The sequence below is a fragment of the Phasianus colchicus genome, chromosome 4 (genome assembly GCF_987193195.1).
Source record: "Phasianus colchicus chromosome 4, bPhaCol1.hap1.1, whole genome shotgun sequence".
Taxonomy (NCBI): Eukaryota; Metazoa; Chordata; class Aves; order Galliformes; family Phasianidae; genus Phasianus; species Phasianus colchicus.
In genome coordinates this window covers 37,237,918-37,258,739 of record NC_143439.1, presented here as the reverse complement: position 1 = coordinate 37,258,739, position 20,822 = coordinate 37,237,918, and the positions used below count along the sequence as shown (strand labels likewise).

Below are 20,822 nucleotides of genomic sequence, written 5' to 3'. Positions count from 1 at the left end.
GTAGGTGACAATTAATGCTTCTGGTTGAAGTAAACAGTGAGACATCTACAAGGACAGCTCTGAAAATAATGCCTTCTATTTTATGATGTTGGTCCCTGACATTGGAGGTGGATGTTGGTGGTATGACGGTAGAGGCTGAACCTTTCATACAGTAGTCCATTACATTTTCTTGCTGTGTGATAGGTGGCAGCTGAGAGACTGTCTGATAGAATGGTATCTGACATGGAAGTGTGTATGGAGCAAACGTGTGTCATTGAATTCCTTCATGTGAAAAAAAAAAATGATTCCCACTGACTCACATTGACACTTGCTGAACATTCCTGGAGACCAACCAGTGGATGTTAACACGGTGAGGTGGTGGGTGATGCAGTTTTAGCAGTGGTAACAGCAACTCTGGTCACCTCTGCTGAAGCAGACTTTTATGAACATGGCATGCACGCTCTTGTTCATTGTTCACAAAAATGCATAGCTAATGGTTGTGAAGATGTTGAAAAAATAGTGTTTTGTATCTAAGAATCTGTTCCATCAAATAGTATTAACAAGCTTTTTCTAGCTGTTGTAGTTTCTGTGGAAATAAATAGAATGCATTATTTTTGGAGCAATTTACATATTTTGAGGTTTGCTTTGTGTAGTTTTGCATTTAGAACTACTTATTAGTCTCCAAAATCAGAAGCTTCTATTCATTAGAAGTACCTCAAAATCATATTTCAGATCTGTTCAAAATGCAGAATGTTAAAGAATAGGTAAAAAGCACTGCAACAATGGGAGGTTAAGGAAGATGTGAACTATTTTATTTAGACTTGATTGCATTTTCTTAAACATAAAGCGAAGATTAAAATCAAGTAACTCAAACCTTTATGCCGTTCGTCCTTGGACACAGGGTGTAGGTAGAAGCAGTACCTGAGATCACTGTGTCACTCAAGCAGCCTGGAGAGAGCCAGTGTCATTTTGTTTAAATTCAAAACATGTTCTGGCAGCACATGCCCATCTGCCAACCCTCTGGCTAAGAGTCAGGTCTGCAAAAGTAATAAAAAGATGCAACTCCTGTTTTCTAGTATGATTTTCGCTCCTTCAGACACCTCATAGAGCTTTTTGGCTGCCTGAAGTATCTAACAACACAAGAAATAGCTAACGAAGGGAAGGGGAGAGAGAAAGAAAAACAGCAGTCAAAGGGAGAAGGAGGACAGGAACAAGAAAAGAAAAAGCCAGCATGTTCTTACAGAACTTTGGGTGGAAGGTGTTGCTGTTCATTTTGTTGTTGGAATTTTTATGGAGGGAGACTCTTGTGGAAAGATCTCAAGGAAAGATCAGATGTTACTGAGGAGCTGAAAAATAGCAAACTGATTATTTTACCAGTGAGTAATTAGAAACATATTTTAAATATTTTGATATATGTTTAAATGTTTTGGGTAGTTTTATGATTTTTTTAATGTTTTATTTTTGTTGCCATGTGGAAGATGGCAGCAGGGGGGACAGTCTGACACAAAGGTGTCTGACATGGAAGTGCGTATGAAGCAAAGATGTGTCACTGAGTTCCTTCATGTGGAAAAAATGTCACCTACTGACATTCATCAATACTTGCTGAACACTGATTACTTGCTGAACACTGATGAAGACTAGCCTGTGGATGTGGGTGCTGCACTTCAGCAGTGGTGACAACAACAGTGGGTCACCTCCTCTGGTGCAGATTTTTATGAGCATGGCATGCAGCCCCTTGTTCATCACTGGTAAAAATACACAGCACATGGTGATGACCTATGTTGTATGTGTATATATGATGATAAGAAGAAAAACTTACAAAACTTGCAAAGCAGAATAATCATTCTTATTGATAATGGGCAGAGTAAATACAGGAAAAAAAATGTAAGATTAGTGTTGAAGAGAGTGGGAACCAAAGTGGCAGAGATGAAATCGTAAAGGCCTTGTGAATGTTAATGTATGGATGTTAAAAATATTGAAGCAAGTGTATCTCTCTGAGGAATGAAGGTAAATGTAAATGTACCTTGTGAAGGACCTGAGATGGGGTTAGTAAGACCCCAGTCCTATCATTTGCTCTGTGAGTGGAAACAAATCTGAGTGACAGTGGGATTCAAGTTCTTTGGACTACTGAAGGTACAAGGATTTTGTCTTGAAACTCTGAAGATGTCTTTTGTCATCCCACTAAGGGCCAATAAGAAATTCAGAGATAATTTCAAAGAAATAATAGAAGGAATGTATGGCAACATGGAGGATGGTCTGATTTTAACTGCGAGCTTCATTATTTTAAAAATAAAATACAAAAAATGTGAAATTGTGGAGATGATAGATGTTCTTTTTAATTTTTTGTTTGTTTGTTTCAGAAAGAATTTTTTCACCAGTTTGAACTACAGATGGGTCTCATGGGATTTGCTTTCAAACATAAGGGAGATATTCAGGCTTTCAGATTTCATTACCACTTTCCTCATTATTGTGTGCCTTGAGGAGCTATAAATAACACATGGCTAATTTGTGAGTATGACACGTTCCAGGGGATATGTGTATTTTAATCAGGGCACCTTCTGACATTTGGTAATTGGTTCACAGATTTGTTATATAATTTCATGATTATTAGGTTGCTAGGAGGAGAAAAAATCTAAATTTGTTATCCAGAATCTACCCTCATTGGACCCTTGTAGTATCTGTGATTTTTACAGGTTTAACTACAGATTTTGAGTCAGTGAAAATATAAACTATTGTTTCAGTTTGTTTGTTTTCTATTTCTTATAGTTTTAGTCATATGATTAGTAGCTGTGTTCTTTATGACATATTTCTTCTAGTGAAAACTTCCTATTTGTGTGTCTATCACTAAAATACTTGCTTTTCAGATATATTTATATTTGGTCTGGTGAAAAAAAAAATCAGTTTTTATGTTGAAAGTATGTGTTTGATGCTGGGATTATTGTTTTTAAGAACAAGTTGAACAAGTTTTGCTGGTATTCAAATTATGATCAGTTGCCTTATATTCTGTGAAACACCCTTTGAACGTCTGTACAAAGTGACTGTCCCCTAAAACCATTCTATTTCACAGAATCACAGAATGGTCCAGGTTGGAAGGGACCTCAAGGATCATGAATCTCCAACTCCCCTGCCACAGGCAGGGCCACCAACCTCCCCATTTAATACTACACCAGGTTCCCCAGGGCCCCATCCACCCTGGCCTTGAACACCTCCAGAGACGGGGCATCCACATGGTTTCAAGGTGATGTAAGTTATTTAATCATTATGTTCATACCGAATTTATTTTTATGGTTTGATCTTTTGAATGGAGATGTTATAGTGCTGAAAGGTGCACTTCTCAAGTCCTGGCTAGGAAGCATCAATACAACTAGGTTGCTTGTGCTATGGAAATCCATTGATTTTGGTAGAATTATTCAAACTCAGAGTCTGCAATTTGTTATTGTTAATGCTGTTATCCATATTGAAAGTTTTGTTTCTGATGAGGCTGTTGTGACAGTTGCCTCCTCCAATGGCTGAAGGGCAGATGGTGCGTGAGGCTGTCTGCTCCCTGGCCCTGGCAAACGTGAGTCCTTGCTCCAGGGGGTGTGTTTCTCTTGTGCCAGACAGCACATTTATTTATGCAGGCTCCACAGGATATGGTCCTCGCCTTAGGAGTGAATTTACATCATTTGCAGCACAGATACAATTTTAGGTCTTTTGCAACATAGACACTCGGTTTCTACCCACAAACAAGTCTGAAGAAATTTCATTAATATATCAGTCTGACTTTAGTTAGATAAGAAGGCAACATTTACTTATTCAAGCAAATATTGATACAATTACTTTTTATTTATTTATGGTATCTTTGAGGCTGTCCAGGTAATGGCTAATGCAGTGATATTGTGCTGACTTTAGCTGTGCAATGCTATAACAAAGAGCATTTTTTCAGTGATGTGCAGTATTGCAATTTCTCTATGTACTTGGTGTTGGCCATGAAATAGAAACTTTTCCATGAGGTAGATTAAGGAACATCTTTGATGTTTCCATTCAAAGAATATTGCTTTCATAAGGTGAGCATTAACAAGACAGTAGTGACACATCTTCATGACAAGGTTGCTGACTGAACACATCATTAGAGAGAAAAGGATCAAAGCTACTTCCACATGTTATGTTTCAGTGAGATGTAAGTACGTCACTGACAAAAAAGCAAAAGTAGCAAACATCACGTCAGGCAAAGCACACTCCTCTTGACTTCCTCTCTTCCTCACTTGCTTGTAGCAAATCACAACCTATTTGCATTTTGAAAGAGGCATGTTGGAATCTGCCTGCGAGGGTTAATATAACTCTGATAAGAGATTTATGAATACAGGCTGTCCTTTGCTACTAGTGGTCATGACAAATTACAGAATCACAAAATTAATTGTTTAGTTCTTAATGGCTTTCCAGGTCTCCTTTGTCTGGAATTGCTTTTTATTTTTTTTTCTTTCCTGTAAAGACAAGGCACACATTTAAGACCAAATGTATTTATGAAGCACAGAAAAAATACAAGTGGTTCAGCAAAACAGAAAGCTTCTAGGGTTATTTTGCAAAATATTCCTAATGACGCCATAATCCCAAGCACAAAATTCCCCTAAATTTAATTAGCATGTAAACCTACGGTTCTCCTTCTCCTCCTGTATCTACTGATAGGAGATCCAATGATTTCTTCTAGGGATATGCAGTATAAAACCTAGAGCCCAAGGACATGGGAAGCTGTTAGCTCCTAATAGCAAAGTATTCTGCAGGCAAGAGGGGTGCTTATGTTGCAATATAATGTCTTTTGAATATGTTGGATTGTCATTACTCACATTCATCTTTAAATGCTGATCAGATTCTTGAATATCTGAAAGAAAGTGAGGAAGAGCTGCCCTAAGTTAAATGTTATGCAGTAGGATTGTAAGACATGTAGCCAAAGCGTTTCTCAAACTTTCTACAGATACTCCAACATATTTGAAGCTTTTGACAGAAAAGAATAGGCAAGGGCAACAATGATTGATCCATGTTTTTAAGAAAAAAATTGAAGCCATATTTCCACCAGAGGCTTTAGACGGACATTGATATATTTATCAAGAAAAAAAAACAACAAACACAAGCACAGCCTTTGCATCACTAACATTGTAGCCTGGTGCCAGAATTTACAGCTGTAATGTAAGATTCATTGTCACTCTCTTTATTTATTGGAAAAATCTCTTGCAGCTGAGCAAAGGCATAAATATAAAATTAAATCACAAAAACTACTTCGAACTAGTGCTAAAGATACTCCTTAAACTCATGGAGCTAGGACAGCATCAAACTAATGCTGAAACACAGTTGAGACAAACGGTTTTTATTTAGCCATCCATTATGCCAAACATCACTTTACAGTCAATATGTAAAACCACAGATTATTTGAGAGTATTTGTTATATAAGCACAACTAGGGGATTCAAAGACAGCATGTTCGATGAAGATACATCCATGAATTTCTTTCCTTATGATGTCTTATTTTCATGTCACTGCAAAATTACTTTTATAGTGTGTTTTACTAGTGTATAATGCAAGGAAACTTTATATGCTCATGAAAAATGGCTTTATAAACTACTCTCATCTGCCAGATGATTCTTAGAGTGCACAAATATGAGTATTAATGCCTGCATTATGTTAATAATATTTGCCCTTTTAGGTCAGTACAGACTTATGAAGTATTTACAGTCTGCAAAATTGTGTCACAAGTACAGAATAATAGTCATTGAGTATAATGGGTTTATAATATATATATATTTAAATATTTCTCATTAAAAATCTTCTTAAGAGTACTAGTCTTAACTGCTGAACAACTTCAGAGGTGTGTTATTTCAATTTACAGACTTTATCATAAAAATCAGTACAAACTTTATGTAAAACATGCAGATGTCTTCTTGCTGTAGTCCTGCTTGGTACTATATGAATGTCCTGCACATGCTTGTGTGGTTGCACTTTTTGAACAGATACCACTTGGGACCACAGGACATGTCAAAGGCAACTCTCAGAGCTGAAATCAAATTGACTGTGGGTCTGTGGGTGGGGCTTGTGTGGGCAAAAGGGTCTGAAAAGGGAAAAAAAACAACTGTGTTCTTCAGTCAGCCAATGAAGGAACTAGGGCCAGCTAGATTTCAGGGATTTTAAAATGGAGCAAAGAAGACTTCTTCTTCTGTGTATGTAAATGATACCGATGTCAATTTTTTGAGGCCAAGATATAAAATTTTCTATACCACTTTAATCATTATGTTTGAGTACTTAAATCTGCTCAGACTTGAGACAATGGAAGAGCAGATACTGAAGAGATAGAGATCTGCCATTTCCCAGTCATGCTTGATATCTTAAAGCTTTATTCGAGTCCTGCCAGATGCAGGCCCCACTGAAATTGAAAGGAAATGTTTATGCTGACTTCAGTGCTTTCTTTGTCACATCTGTAGTTGCCACTTTACCAAGGACCTGACTATAGTTGTCCTTACAATGTCTCTACATTTGGGATATTCTCACATCCTTGTGTTACCTCACAAACCAATGGAGGACTTTTTGCTTTCTGTCTTAATACTTCTTGTGCTAGGACATCTTATGCTTATCTGAAGCATGAAACCATGCAATGGAAATATCTTTCAGGGATATTCTGAGCTTTCCTGGAGCGTGATATACTGGGTGCATTATAAAGAACTGAAGAGTATGGTATAAAATAGATGAGAGTATATATGCCAGAAAGAAAAGAAGATGTGGAGAGATGAGACTCGTGTAAATGAGGACCTGCATGATGGATTTGCGATCACCTGAGGTCTCGTATATGGCTAAATAAGAGGAAAATAGGAAAGAGCAGAAGGGTAGCGGTGGCAGAAACCAGAGCTAGAGATATTGCCTTGATCACTCATGGCCATGGGAGGAGATACATGGAGGATCAGAGCTACTTTCTTGCTCTAAAAACCAGGAGAAAGAGGTCAAAAGACAAAACAGCCCCAAGAGGAATTGGTGTTAATGTGCTATTTTAGACGATGATGGTCCACATTTCCTATACAGTGATTTTTCATCTCTAGATCTCATAGCTGTTTATCTCAATTTTTCAGATTGCAAAACTGATTAATTACACTAGCAGCATTAGTATAATTACTGCTGATTATTCTCCAAGCTTTCTCTTCTTTAATCATCTGGGCTCTGAACCTGTAAATTGGAACTAAATCCCTATTTATCAAATAGCATAGATTTTAGCATCTGGAGAGGGTAGATTTTTGCTTATGTTGCTCTACCTTAAACTCAGATATTGTTGTAGAAGCTTTGGAAATGTAATGTATCTGTGGGACTGCACTGAAAATAGATAGTCCAAGATTTGTCTCTTTTTTCTTTTCCTTTTTTTTTTCTTTCTTTTTTTTTTTTTTTTTTTTTTGGTAACATTTGATCTCTTGGACATTAAGCGTTTTGGAAGAGAAAGGGAAAAAAAATCAGTACTATGTGTGCTTCAGTGTGTAGGTGGATTGAAATATCTGGTTTTATCTATCTGGGATGCATAACAGTTATCACACAAAGTAAAGACAAATTGTGCAACTTAAAAATGACAAGGACAAGGGAAAGCCCTGTGTTCTCATCTGCTAGACTTCATGTCAAGACCTTGTGTCACCAATATTTACTTTCAGAGAAAATTGATGAGATTTACTTGAAGACACCACAGTTTATAGGGCTTGGTCTCTGTACTGCTTTCCATGCCTCTTGGATTAGCATAGGAGGTCCCTTAGTTTTCTCTTCCTCTTCCCAGCAAACTGACCCAAGTATCTGTGAAACCCCAGGATTCCGTAGCTTGCACCACCCTCCTCCTACCTCTGCCCCTCAGCTCAGTACTGAGGAGCTTCTGTTGACTTCTAATAGCAGTAAGTTCTCTAGTTTGCTTTTACTAGATCTTGGTTATATTCTGGTAATTCTTCGATTTTTTTATTTTGTTGTTGATATAATAACTCATTATTTATCTACAAATGTGGAAATAATAGCATGGATGGCTTACTGAAGACTCTCAGAAATTGTCTACCGTACTTAAAATGTTATTCAGAAACTGAATCTATATGAAAGAATTAGGGAGAGAACTGCCATGGCCAATCAGGACAAGTTGGAATTGTCTCTAATCAACAGTTGACAGGAGAAAAGAAAATATGTGGAAGCAATATGTGAATATTCTAAAAAATCTAAAAGATACAAAATCTAAAGAAATAAGGAATGTAGAATACTTGTTCATTTTGTGCTTCTTGTATTACCAAAGTCTAGTTGTGATGACATATCATACCTTCATAGGAGAGGAAAAAAAGTGAACCATAGCTGTGATTAAACAATGTAAGTAAGGGAAGCAAGCAACTTGCTTCATCTTAGATGGTTCAGCAGCTCTAGGAGCTGATTATTCTTACCCTTTCTTTGGGGGCTTTTTACATTTTCCCTCCTTAAAATGCTGTGAAAGTATTTACTAATGATGATGAATAGTTTTTTCTAGTTTCAGTTTCTCCTATATAAAAATCTTTTTCTGGCACACATATCATATAAATGTCTACTTAGCTCAATGATTTACTATTGATTGCTTTCATTAAGGCAATCCTATTACTCATTTGCTTCTAACTCTGGCATGTTTTTTCAGTGTTTAAATTTTTAATGTTCCAAGCTAATATAAAGATTTCAAGGTTTGAAGGATGGATTCTCAGGATTATTATTATATTGCCCTAATAACTAGCACCAGAGCACAGACAGGTGCTGACAGCTCAGATGGAGACAGTCCCAGTGAGGAGTGGGCAGGGTTCCCCCACACCTCTTTAGGTCAGTGGAGAAAACATGGGTTTCACATGTGCACATAAACAGCCCAGAGGAAAAGACCAAAGCAGGGGTCTGATTCTAGGGCATCAAAAGCTGGGAAACAGATAAATATGCTCTTTTTCTTTTCTTTTTTTTTTTTTTTAATTTATATATAAAAATAGAAAATTTAAAAATTGGAATTTAACAATATTTTGCTGTAGTCTTTGCTACTTTGACAAGTTGATAGCAACAGGGAGCTTACTTCCATTTTTTCCTGCCCCAGTCTGATCATCATTCTCTGGGAAAGTCAGTGTAATTCCGTAATTCACCAGCTCCCAGCATTTTACCCATTACGTTTTTTTTCTTTACTCAAAATGAGAAGAAACATAACAAAAGGAAAAAAACACACAGTCATACAGCCTGATTCTGTCCTGAACCGCTGCTTAGGTAAACAATTTGCTGGAGATCTTTAATTGTTGATCATACTGTATTGAAATACGAAATATTTCTTTTTTCTGTGCCAAAACAATTTCTTTTCGTTTATTAGAATTAGATTGTAAGTAATTTTCTGCTACAAAGAAGTGGTTGGGGACGTAGAGAGTAGGGGGAAGAGATGCTGGGTTTAAACAGTGGACTGTGGAAGCTTGTCTTCTTCTTCCCACCCTTCCCCACAAGTGTGGACGGACTCTCTCTGATCTGGTTCCAGTGCCAAACAGGTTTCTGACAGGGTTTTGAGGGATACCTGTAACTCCTGGTATCTCCACAAACTTCTGTCCATTTCCGAGGGTTTCCACAGACATGGTACTGTGAATCAGCTGCTGGCCTTATCTTGTTCAGTTATGCATTTCAAATGTATTTAAACTTTATTTAAATTTGGTGGTTAAGTTATTATCATGTTTCTATCATTTAAGATATGCTTAGTCTTTTTCCTCTATGTGAGAAATATGTATATATATATGTCTGTGTATATAAAGAGATATGTATCTTTATACATTGATTCATCTCCTTGATTTAGCATTTCAATATTCTATAGGTTGCATATTTAAATTGCATTAATAAAATGTTGAAGTTTAGTTTCAGTGATATTACTGAATACGGTATGGTGCGGTAATTGTAATGTATGATATTTAGCAGCATTCACTGGAGATTTAGCACGTATGAATTTTTATTAGAAAAGTAATACTTGCCTGGCAAACAAGGTTATAGTGAGAAGGGAAAATTAATCTCTGGATTTATGGGATCTTTTTTTTTAAAGGGAAAGTGTTTGTGTTTTCATTCCAAGTAGTGTCAGGTCCATGCTTGTCCTCGTTCGTTTATTTGTACTCTGTGTACCATCAACTGAATTCTTTGTTTCCTGTTTTAATTAGATACAGGAAATACATGGTCCTCCTTCAGATTTTGGTTCTGAGTCTAAGCAGTAGAATGCTGAACACAGTTGTTACCTCTGTATTGATCTCTGCAGGCTGGTGGCACTTGAGTGGGAAGAAATTAGAAGGGAAAAGGGATGTTCTTAAGTATCATTTGTGAAGTGGGAGCACAGGTGGAGTAATGACAGCAATAATACTGTATCAGCCTGAGAAGGGGGCAAAAATAAGGAAACTATTGATTCTTTTTAACATCGTTAGAATCAGGAATGTATCACTTCCTTTTGAGAAATGACCCATACTCCTCCCCTCCAATCCTCACATTTTTATAATGAACTTTTATCAGATATACTATTTCCTGTAAACCATCTGTAATAATATGGCACAAATTTCCTAACAGACAATAGTTTTCTCAGTAAGAAGGTTTGTTAAATTCTTTATTTCATTTTGAAAAATAGCATTAGGCAGTTAAGTCAGAATTGCAAGAAAAGTGATATTTAAAATAAAATTAGGGGTAAAAAAAATGTTATTTGTATTCCCTGTTTCAATTTTTTTTTTTGTCAGACAAAGCATTCAACTTAAATATATGTTTAAATATTTCTCTTAGGATCTGATGTCAAAGACCATTAGAGGAGTAGTAAATACTCAAGTTTAAGCAAAGATGTACACTGTAACCAACTGGGCAATCAGCAACCTTTAGAGAATATGAAGGTGGCAAAATTCAGATTCAAGACATCTTTTGTTAATTAATTATTTGAAAGAATGTAATGCTCTGATTTGTACCATACTGGTGAACACTGGAGTACAAATACAATGCAGAATCAATTATTTAAATACTTCTTGTAAGACAAAAGACTCAGGAATTTCATCTTGAGACATTCCAGTGCATGTATATCAATATACCAAAGCTTTTGTGTTTTTACATCCTGATGTCTCTTCACAGTCACTCTTCCCACTGATCTGATGAACACCTCTACCTTAAAGGCAGATATTGCAAAAAAAAAAAAAATCTTTGCACAACTCTTAACATCTGTTTCACAGTTTCTTGAAAGATTTAGCATACTTTCCTATGGAATCAGAGAGCACATTTTCTCTGAAAATGACATAAGTTATTACTTTTGGGGGGTTTGAATCTCTCTCTGATGATTTCATTGAAAAGTGTTTCTTTTCTAGTGTTCTTATCAACAATATCTTGCACTTCATATTAAATATAATTGTATTTTTAGAGGATAAATCTTTTTAGATGAAGGCTTTGAGTTTCAACTAAAGGCTTTAAATTTAAATTAAAGTAAATAAGAAGTGGACTAATTGGCCTATGTTATTTACACAGTACCAGAGTAGCCTTTTTCATACTTAAAAAAAAAAAAAAAAAAAAAAAAACAAGACACAGAACTTGAATAAGGAGTTTATCTTTCTCTGTACTACCAAGTGTGATAATGCATAGATGGGTATCAGTTCCTTGAGAAGTTTCATCATACAGAAGTTGTTCTGTCTCTAATTCCAGTAGGTGGGAGATGCAGAGACAGACTCAGTGTTTTATTACCTGGCCAATGTAAGGTTTGTTCATAGGAAGATGATAAATATGTGTTAGCTACTTTTCTGTAAACTCTGCAAAGACTCACAGAATGGTAAACATTGGAAGGGACATCTGATCCAATCCTCTCCTCAAGCAGGGGCACCCAAATCAGACTGTCCAGGAGCATTTCTAGTCAGCTTCTGAAGACATCCAAAGGTTGTTAAAATGGTCCGAAACCTCCTCTTTTCCAGGCTGAACAATCCCAGCTCTCACAGCCTCTCCTCACCTAACAGGTTCTCAAGTCCTTTGATCATCTTGGTACTCCACCGCTGGACTCAATCCAGTATGTGTCGGTTTCTCTTGTAATTGGTTACCAGTATAAGAATTGGAGCTGTTATCTGGGGTGTGACCTCACCAATGCTGAGCGGAGGGGAAGAATCACCTCTCTTGACCTGCTGGTGATACTTTGCTTAACACAGCCAAACCTTCATTCTGGCAAGGGCACTTTACTGATTTGTGTTCAACTTTGTGTTTACCAAGACTCCTAGATTCTTTACAGCGGAGCTACAGAAAAAGTTGTGTCATTTTTATCAAATGTAACCAAACAAAGATGATGTTGTTTCTCTGCTTGTGATTAACAATTTTTGAATTCCTTTTCATCTATTGCAATGTTAAACAGGTTGACTGAAGTTTAGTAGTTTTCCCATTTATCTGAGGGGGGGGGGACTGAAGCAAGTGGGGTTGTTAGCAATTAATACCTTCGGCTATTTTTCTCTATATAGTAAAACATTTTTGCTCAGCTACCGAAACTCCATTTTTCAGTCCTTTTGGGATAGACATCAGAACAGTATGAACTATTCTGCTCAAAATAACAGCATAAACAATAGCAGAGGAAAGGACAGCACTGGAAAGAATGACATCAGAGGGATTTATTTTCAACCTACAGCTTTCAAATCATTTTTACAGTTCTCTGAATAATTCTGACTTCATATACATATAAATAATCACAAAGTATGTGATGTTTTACCAAAGGTACATGGTCCTATTTTTAAAATAGTGTATAATTTTATGAGAAAACACGGAAATAGGATCAGACATTAATTTTTAAAGCTATGTGCTATATATATTGTCATTTTTGGAGAAAATTAAAGAGACTTTTAGCTGAACTGAACTTTCACCTATACACTAGATCAATACTTGTGATTAGTTTCAGTGTGAATAACACAAGGTACTTTTTCTCATGAATTGCTTAAGTATCAGCTCAAATTGACTGCTTGTCATGCATTTATTACAAAGAATACTTGGTGACATATATAAACATACTGCATTCTCTCAGTGCCTTATAGCATTTCATTATTTCAATTTTTTAAATTCTCTTTTCAGTTCTGCAAATGATGAATTCAACTTGGTTTCATAATTGCCATGGCATCAAGAATTTCTTTCCCTCAAGCTACTGAAGGTATGTTTTCTTTAACAAAGTAGAGAAATCAGAAAAACTAAATAACAAACACAATTTTCCTTGAACTTTGCTCTGGTCTCACATCTTGTACTCTGTACTCATGTTTCAAAGGGTTAAAACAATTGTTTTATCTATGTGATTCCTGTTCCAGAGGGTAATATTTAGGTTGAATATATCAATCCAAGTACTCAAAGAATAAAACAGATAAGAAACAGATATGAAGATGCAGTTACTGAGCAAATGTGTACATTCTGGATAATGATTCAAATACTGTGGTAGGATTTCAGGTCCCAGAGTGGCAAAATATAAACCATGCCACTTAGATTTAAATCTGTATTTGTGCATCATATTAAATTTTATTCTAGGCTTCCCTAGGATTCAGGCTTATGTTAAAAGTTTTACTGAACTGAGACGGTAATAGTGACATAGGGAATTGCAGCTGATGAACTGTAATATTGTTGACAGGATATACTGATGAAATATTCTTGGGGTAGATGAGCTAGGGCAGCCAATTTATGTAATGAAATGAAGGACCTGTAAGATCTTGTGCAATGTACACTGTTTTGTGTAACTGGAACAGCAGATTCTTTGTCCTCACTGCTGAGAAGCATGTAAGGTTCTAGAAAATACTTGCTTTTGACCAGCAAATCCCTAGTATGAGAACAGTGATTCTGTGTAATTCTTGTTCTGGAGTATTTGGGCAGTGGTTATCTGATCTTTTTCACCAAATTTTTTACCAAATTGTTTTAGGGATATTCATGCAAGAATTTAGTCTTTTTATCCTTTGCTTGGTGTTGTTGATTTTTGTTTGTTGGTTTGTGGTAGGTGTTAGAAATGTCAAGTGGAGTCATCTTTCTCAAGCTAACTTTTAGTTCTCCAAGCTAAGTAACAACTGCTGCTTTGAACTATTTCTAAGTGGATTCAACCTTAAGGTTTACTCACAACAAAGAGCCAGAGAGGAAAGAGTTGAAAATATGAATGAAGTAATGAGTAAACCACTGTTCCAGAAAAGCTATCTGTCGTCATTTTTAATTTAAACAGATTTGTCAAATGTGAACTTTAGAAAATAGACATGGTGGATTAAATGAAGGGGAAGTAATCTCCAGCTACAAAAGGCAGTGCAGGCAGAAAAGTGACCTCTGCATATGGATGGAGGAAAGGTTGGACAAAGATTACTTGTCCAAAAAGCCAAGATTAGCAAGAGAAGCAGGGAAAATGTAATGCCAGGAGATTATAATGGTTAAAATAATACATAATTTCGATTGATGGCTTCTCATGTTGGAAGTAACATGATTGTAGATATTCACTGGATAGACACTTGCAGCTCTTGAGAGAAGTAGTAACTTAATGGCTTGCTCTCTGCCTCATCAAGTTGTTTAATTCTCATGTGGCTTTCTAAGGTATCTGTAAGCAATCCTAGCCAGTGTAGAAGAGGAAAAGAAAGCCATCTGTTAACTTCCATCTTGTATGCACCAATCCCTATAGAAAAATAAGAATGTTCTCTTCCTTTGTTCTGTGTATTCCTGGATAAGCACTATGTTGCCCACCTCAAACATTTTCTGTTTAGTGTATGACATGAGAGAGAATCAGTAAACACTACAAAATGAGAGAAATAAGCATCTTGTCTTGGGGCATACACACCATCTCACAATTTTAAAATATTTTCATATGAATGTGTTACCTGATGTTTATTGAAAATGGTTTTTTTCCAGCTAGTCTATTCTGCAGGACTGCAGTGTGATAGCTAGTTCTCACATGGGCTTGAGAGCTGGATCTGGAACCTATGTCACTTGTGGGTTGTCACATCGGGCAGAGTTGTGCTTCTGCCTCACAGTGCAGACGTGATGAGCCAGTTGTCCAGTTGTGTCATGTGTGAGAACTGCAGCAGAAAATGGTATAAATCATGAAGGAATTGATAAGGATTATAACTAATGTGAAGTGCCAACTAGTGATTAGCTGTTGTAAAAGCTAGGGTGAATACAAAGACTGAGAAGTGCCAGCTGCATGTATGTCTTATTTTAGCAAAGATGAAACTTACAAGTATGTATTTGGAACCATTATATCCCAGGGAAATCTACCGATGTCAGTACACTTGTCTCTCAGAGGTGTGTTCCTGAACGTAATGTGCAACTGGTTCTTACTTTTGCAAAAGAACTAAAGAAATTTTCTTCTATTTGCTACTGATCTTCATTATTTGGCCCCTCATCTTTTTATTCATACATCATCAATTGCTACAAGTCTCGAACTTGACAGAACAGAGTCGTTTATAAAAATATAAATAGGAAAAGGCTGTTTTTAAAATTTCCTTTTTCTTGTCCATAAGGCATGTAAAATCAACACATCTGTAGAAATGCAAATAGCTTAAATGTGAGGACAAGCTGAAATTTAGCATTCTCAGGCAAATTACATTTATCCATCAGCATCCACAAACTGTCTCATCAACACATCTAGGCGCTGCTATTTTTGAAAAACCTATTTTATCACTTGTTGAATGTTTGAATCTGAACTGCTTTTTTTTTTTCTAAAAAAGTATTTCTTAGATTGACATATTTGTATTTGAAATAAAGCAAGCATAAAAACTCCACATTGCTATGCATGGAATGTAATGAGCCACATATTTTCTGTATGAAAACTTTGAACATATAAAAATGAAGCTTTTTGTTAGTTGGCATATGACCTTATATTAAATGATAATTCTATATTTTTGAACACCTTGTAGACATTTTACTGCCATTATCTTTTGTCCCAAACTACAAACAGGATTTAGGATAGACAATGATTATAGATCTATATTTAGTACTGAATTAATCGTAGGCAAAACTGTACTGTGTTCATGCTCCGATGGATGACCTAAAGCAGAGTCTGACCCTATTGACTTTTTTTATTAACTTTCTCACAGGAAATTTGATCACCACAATTCAGTTGTTGCCATGGCCTGGCTCCATCATGCTTAGGGGCTGCTCCAAAAGTAATGCCTCCTATTTTATTATTTTGGCCCATGATATCAGAGGCAGATGTTGGTAGTGTGGCAGTAGAGGTTGAACCTTCCCACCAATATTCCATTACATTTTGTTGCTGAGCAATAGATGCCAGCAGAGGGGCAGTCTGACAAAATGGCATATGACATGGAAGTGTGTATGAAACAAAGGGGTGGAATCGAATTCCGTGGATCAACATGCCCAGTACCACCTGCCTGAAAACTAGTCTTGAACAAACTTGAACAAAACTTGTCTAGAACAAGAAGAGCATGTGAATCACAGAGCTGGCACCTGAGCACTGAAGGATGACCAGATTTTCTGATCTGCATATGCTTCCAGTTTCTTTTGCTGTTTTTATTATTTATTTATTTCACTGATAAATGTACTCTGAGTTCACAAGAGTTCCATTATTGAAAGCAAAACTGAACAGATCTGGTATTTCTTACCTTTCTTAAGAAAAAAATACTGGCAAGCCAGAAGCAAAACATAAAAAAGAGAAAGAAAAAAGACCCAAGCAACCTAAGTAAACTTACCTGAAATTTAAAGACAATTCAAATATGTAGTAGTATGCATGTATCACCACATACTGAGGATGCATATGAAATATGTTAGAAATTAATAATGAATATTTCACATTTAGGAAAAATTGTTCAGTTATACAGTACACACATTTCACGTTGTTTTTATAATTAGCTGTTCTGTTCCAGATAATAACTTCCTTTTCCTTTTTACAGATGTTCATATATCTTCTTTAATCAGCCAATGTACATATTTGTCTTACAGACAAATGCATTTTATGTTATGTATTGCATCACTGAATGGCTTCCAAAAATTAATTTCTATATCTAGTCTTTATGGATCAACAGAACACATCTATAAATCTCCATGCCCTAGAAAGCTTTTTTCTTCTTCTTTTTTTTTTTTTTTAATAGAGTTAAATTCTCATTCTGATGTTCTGTAATCAGCTTTTTCAGAAACACTGTGGCTATTTATTTCTTTAAAATATTAGCTTACTAAAAGTTCAAACCGCTATTTATAAGCATAAGAAAGGGAATCTGCATATTTAAAATCATTAAAAGATTGATGAGTGGAAAAATCCTGTTAGATTAATTTATTTACAACAGCCTGTGCAATTAAGCTATGAATAAATACTTGTAAAAATGTTATTCCTTACTCTCTTACACTAACTTGAGATGGATTTCAGCTTACAAAACCATATTTTCCTCTCCTTTAGTGGCATGTACATGTGGGTCAATTATAAGAAATCATAAACACAAGCCTTGAAGTACATGAAGACAGGATCTGATGTGTATTTCCTGGCTGTCTTTTGTTGTAGCAGAGAATGAAGTAGAAGTAACCACATGGAGCAAATATTCGTTTTGTACAGATGTGAACACCACTGCATTTACCATGAAAAATCAGCCACCTGGTAAGGTTGAAGTAGGTACCTGAAGAAGAATGAAAATCCTTTAATCAACAGTGTTAGGGATTTCTCCCTTTGGCCATCTGCCCACAAAAATTCATTTTGGTTGGATATATCTGACCACATAGCAGTATCTAACCTGGAGCAGGTAACTCACAAACTTTATTTTGTACCACTGGTAGCATAACTTGGTGCCTTGCTTAGTTAATTATGATCTGCATCATTACTCCGGGATTTTTCAAAATGTCTAACCTAATTTTACTTCACTAGGATTTAAGTCCTTCTAATTCTTTTTCTTTGTCCACTATAGATGTAGATAATCATTTCCTTCTTTCTTTAGATATGCCTTATATAAGCTTGTGTGTCATATGCCTTCCTCACCGTTTACATTTTTAATATGAATTAAATGACTCTATACTCCATCTTTGGAGACTTTCAAGGCAAGGCTGGAGAAGGCCATCGGCAACCTGATCTAGCTGTGGTGTCCCTGTTCGTTGCAGGGGAGCTGAACTAGACAGCCTTCATAGGTCCCTTGCTACTCTAAGAATTCTATATGAAGAGTGATACGGAGTCTGTTCTTTCTCTGTGTGAGAAATGTGTAAAACATTCATAGAAATTGGCAATACTGAGAAAAAAGTGCAAAATGAAACATAACATAACTATGTAAGATTCAGGATGCATGCCTATACTCACTTCTTTCCATAAGGTGGGAACACCAAATAATCTGCTGAGGAAACAGTATGCTGCGTACATACACTAAAAACCTGGCTAAATTATCATGATTGAATATGCACAAACTAAGCCTACATCTGTTAATTGATTTAATTTTATGTTTTTTTAATGCAAAAAACAGTTCTTCTTGTTAGAGCATAGCGTAAACTACAGATGAATATTTTGATGTTGTTTTATTGAATGTACAAGAAGAATGTATGTGCAGTAGATATTCCTCTCACCAAAAGTTAAGCCAGTTGAAAAGTCAGTGTTAAAACAAATCTTATTATTGTTTTCAGCTAGTGATTACAGTATCTGTACAAAAGTAGGCATGCCTTTAGGCTTATTCTTGAAGTGTATTTACCAGCATATGGAATAATAAAACAAACATTTGATAGTTTAGAGCAAGACCAGCATCCAAAATAGACTCTGAATGACAAACAAATTGGAGTAGGCACTTAACATCCAGAATGAGCCAAACTGTACTGAATTTAGATAGTAAATGCACAAAATTATTATGTCTGGGAACATCTCTCTGAGCTGCAAGTACCTGGAAGGTAGAATAGTACTTCAGGGGTATATCATATGTTTGCTCTGTTCTTACTTGTCCTTTTTGACAGACATCTTGTACCTACTGCTGGAGGAAGACTTGAGATACCTGACCAAGTACTGTTTGGCATTTGTATATTTTTAGTTTGCATTCAAGGGAGTATATTGCCCACTACCTTCCATCATTCCTCTCCTTGATTTACTTCAGCAACTATTTTGGAATAATTGTAATGCCAATTCTGGGTTAAGTCACATAGAAATATTTTAACTATCTGAAATTGCCATGCTCATTTTACCTCAGCATTCTCAATGTTCTGTGGTGCTTTTCCAAGCATGTTCCACAGTTATCCAGCTCTTTCTAGCCTGGGAAAGTTATGAGTAAAATATCTGAAAGACATATGGCTGCTATCCATGCATAGCTAATCCTTTATCAGAACAGAAGTGAATTGCAAAGAAGGTTAAAATCTTATTCTTAGAAGAGTTTTGATGGTAGCCAATCTGAAAACAACCAGAACTGAGTGAAATATCTGCAGTGAAATGAAGATGATTATCTCTTTGCTTACTTACTCTGAACTGGTGGAAGTACTGTATGCTGAAAGCATTATTCAAATCAATGTTAATTTAATCTAATCTGATATCTAAGTGTGATCTGTCCTTTCTGTCTAGAGTCTTAGGAGATTAATGAAACTTTTATTTGTCTAGAACTGGCACAGTCAGAACCAGGTTTATTATGTATTACATTTTTTGGTAGTATAAATATCCAAGCCCTATGGAGTCTACCCTTTGCACAGTCTATCTTCTGTGTGCACTGAAGCGATATTCTGACCCTCAAAAAAAAAAAAAAAAATAGCTAACAATCATTCCAGTTTGACTCTGCACAGAATTAAAATTAAGGAGATACATTTATTTTGAGAGAAAGACCAAGTAGATCAACCATGACATCTGTAAAACAAGCAGCAAATGGTAGAATGGCCAGATTGTCCATCATCTTAAAATAAATAAATAAATGGCCTCTCATCATCAAAAAAGGCTAAAATTGAGGGAACTGCAGCCTAGTCAGCCTCACTCTGGGCTCGAGGAAATTATGAAGTGAGTCATCTGTGAACACACTTCTGGGCATATGAAAGAGAAGGTGGCTGGGAAGAGGCAGCATGGATTTAACAAGGGTAAATCTTGCCTGACCTTGATATTTCTGTGATAAAATGACTAGATTGGTGGGCAAAGGAGAGTAGTGAATGTCATTTGCCTCATCTTTAGCAAAGCTAAACTGAAATGTAGTTCAAGAAAGTAGCAGGAACTTCTTAAAGAAAGTTTTAGTGCAGTTAGTCTCTGCTAAGCCACTGTGGGGAAAAAAATCCAACAGCACAGTATGGGATCTAGTAAGCCAAAAGCAAGTATAAACCATCTCTCTTAATCTAACAGAGAAACATTGGTGTGGCTTATGAAATTGCCCCGTATAGCTCATGGCTGGATTAAGTCCTTTCATTTTGTCACTGTTACCATAATCATGTCAGATGCACAAATTCATTGATGATCTAGAAAAATGAGTCAGTTCTATTTGTGTGTCATGTGGAAACATATGTGCATATATATATAAATATGTATACATCTGTGATGCACGTATTGTTCAGTAATGAATTTGTGTTATAAGCAATAAAAAGCAGTACTGACTAAGACCAATGTAATGGTGTCTTTTGGTAGTTTCAGCTACTGCGTAGGAAAAAGATAAACATCAATTTCCTAGGCATAATTGATAGTGGTGACAATTATTAATTTGCTTTAGTAAGCCTGAAGAATTGAAGCCATGTAGCTAATCTGAATTCTAACATTTCTTTCAATTTTCAAGAAAGACACACTAATTGTACACGTCCGTTTTGGTGGTGACTAGATACTGTGGTGATAGATTCTTCAGAAGTGCTGAGAAAGAGATAAAGTTAGGCTAAACTGATGTATTTCATATTATGAGCAGCTGTACGAGCCCTAAATACCATACCCAAGTGATTAATTTCTGAATGGTGGTGAAAAGAGAGGGGGTGCTTAAATAAATCAATGGTGATTTT

The 20,822-nt window shown here is 36.0% G+C and overlaps 2 long non-coding RNA genes across 2 annotated transcripts in view; both read left to right on the top strand.

Annotated features, from left to right (window-relative positions):
• The first annotated feature begins 2,358 nt into the window (after positions 1-2,358).
• On the top strand, positions 2,359-13,121 carry LOC149918187 (uncharacterized). The gene is made up of 3 exons (XR_016466430.1): positions 2,359-2,487; positions 3,047-3,217; positions 13,026-13,121. It is a non-coding gene; the product is annotated as an uncharacterized LOC149918187 (long non-coding RNA).
• A 4,217-nt stretch (positions 13,122-17,338) lies between these two features.
• The window catches only part of LOC149918186 (uncharacterized), a 31,994-nt gene continuing 28,510 nt past the window's right edge, over positions 17,339-20,822 (top strand). The window contains exon 1 of the long non-coding RNA XR_016466427.1: positions 17,339-17,508. This is a non-coding gene — a long non-coding RNA (uncharacterized LOC149918186). The remainder of the gene's footprint in view (positions 17,509-20,822) is intronic.